General features: G+C 32.5%; 1 long non-coding RNA gene across 1 annotated transcript; it reads right to left on the bottom strand.

Moving 5' to 3' along the window:
- Positions 1 to 368: 368 nt before the first annotated feature.
- Positions 369 to 1,696, bottom strand: LOC136835917 (uncharacterized). Its single transcript, XR_010852297.1, has 4 exons — positions 1,649 to 1,696; positions 1,258 to 1,381; positions 981 to 1,033; positions 369 to 632 (listed from the first exon to the last, which is right to left on the bottom strand). It is a non-coding gene; the product is annotated as an uncharacterized lncRNA (long non-coding RNA).
- Between the last annotated feature and the right edge of the window lie 156 nt (positions 1,697 to 1,852).

The following is a 1,852-nucleotide window of genomic DNA, read 5'->3' as shown; positions in this document are numbered from 1 at the left end:
ATTTCAAATATTTAATAACACAAATACAAATAACTAAAACGTCTACATTTATTTATATTTTGTTTGTCGACACAAACTTCTACATTGCGTGTTTTCTCAGGAGACGAACTGAATAATATATTCAGAACTAAATCTGCAACATAAGGGAAAGGAATTTTTTACCACATTTCCCTTCAACGCCTGCTGTGAACCGGCCAATAGAGGCTTGCAACTGGCTTCACAATAGCGCCAGTATGTAATCACTAATATGTGGAACTTAATAAAAGTGTCTATTTATGCTTTTCAGGACTAAATGCCTTCATTCACTTACTATATACAAGTCAAGTACAAACAATGACAGGGATTGTGATGAAATGGAAAGACGTATATTTTTTATCACATTTTTTTATATCTTTTTCTCTGACAGGAATACAATACAAGGGTTGAAAAGTGCTCATTTGTTAAAAGGTACCAAACAGTAACTTATCAGTTAAAAGCAAAGCCTAGTTTTAAAAATCATGTTGAACATCTGTTTGTTTCAGTCCTGTATCCTACATGTGGTGCGATTTACCAATTTTGCAGACTTTGTGTCCAAAACATTTATCATGGCAGCAAATTTCTCCTCCTTCACAATCTCTGTCATGTTTGCATTTCTGGAAGAGAATTCGTAAGAATATATAAATTGTCACATCCAAAGCTGAAATTGAAAGTCTTCCTGTGTTCCAGCAACCCATAGAAATCACAATTGTATTATGTAAATAATTTTATACTATATATATATATATATATATATATATATATACTCACTATAACTCTTTCATATATATATATATATATATATATCTTTATATATATATATATATATATTTATTTATTTATTTATAAATATGTACCTAAATTAAATTACAGTTTCTTACAGCATTTTCAAATTAACTACAACTAGTACAAAGGCATAAAGGAATAAAGAAAGTTTCATTAAAATAAAATGTCACTTCACTTACAAATGGATGAGAATCGCTTGAATGGTCGCAGTGTTCATGAGGAGGGCATCTTGCTGTTATGGGAAACAAGAAACCTTTTTGTAAAAGGCGCGTAGTAACAAGAAACATTTCAATGATGAATTTTATCTGAAATATCTTAATCTCACAATCCTAATAGAAATTATGGAAGTTTATGGAAAAGACTTCCCTCATAACAAAATAACATCACGCAGAAGGAGGAAGAGAGAGAGAGCGTGATTCACTCTTCAACGAAAAGAATTGTTAGAAGACTACTTACGGCGTTTGTTACAGCACTTGATATCACCATGTTTGTCTTCACACAAGTACTTGCAGTGCTTGTGATGTTGTGCAATTGCAACGCCAACCAACACCACAGTCAAGAGAGCCAAAGTGAAACCCTTCTGTAAAGATGTCAAAATATTACATGATTCGACGATATGGCTCCAGTTTTGATCGTTAGGCTGCCAAAGCAATTTCTGATATAAATGAATAATTCTGAAATACTTCCGCAAGACTTTTACATTTCAGTTTATATTGAAGGAAAAAAAAATTTTCTTCAGTGCACTGACAAGGAATGAAATTTAATTACCAAACAAATGGTTTCTATTTTTCGAAGAACAATAAGTTGTAGGATTATTTAATGTAAAATAATCTTTTGTTAATATTACCATCTTGAAGAATAATTTAGATGATTTCCTCCACAGAGAAGCTCCAGACTCAAGTACCGCTCAGCAAGAATCGCTGTCCTTTTTATACTAGAGGAATGGCCTCGGACGCCTGTTCCAACTACGTAAGATTGCATAACATTTTCTGCACTAATCATGCAGTCGACTAGCCACTACGTATCCTAAGTAATACAGTATCTGTACACA

This window comes from Macrobrachium rosenbergii, chromosome 55 (assembly GCF_040412425.1).
Source record: "Macrobrachium rosenbergii isolate ZJJX-2024 chromosome 55, ASM4041242v1, whole genome shotgun sequence".
Taxonomy (NCBI): domain Eukaryota; kingdom Metazoa; phylum Arthropoda; class Malacostraca; order Decapoda; family Palaemonidae; genus Macrobrachium; species Macrobrachium rosenbergii.
This window is presented reverse-complemented; position numbering and strand designations above follow the sequence as displayed.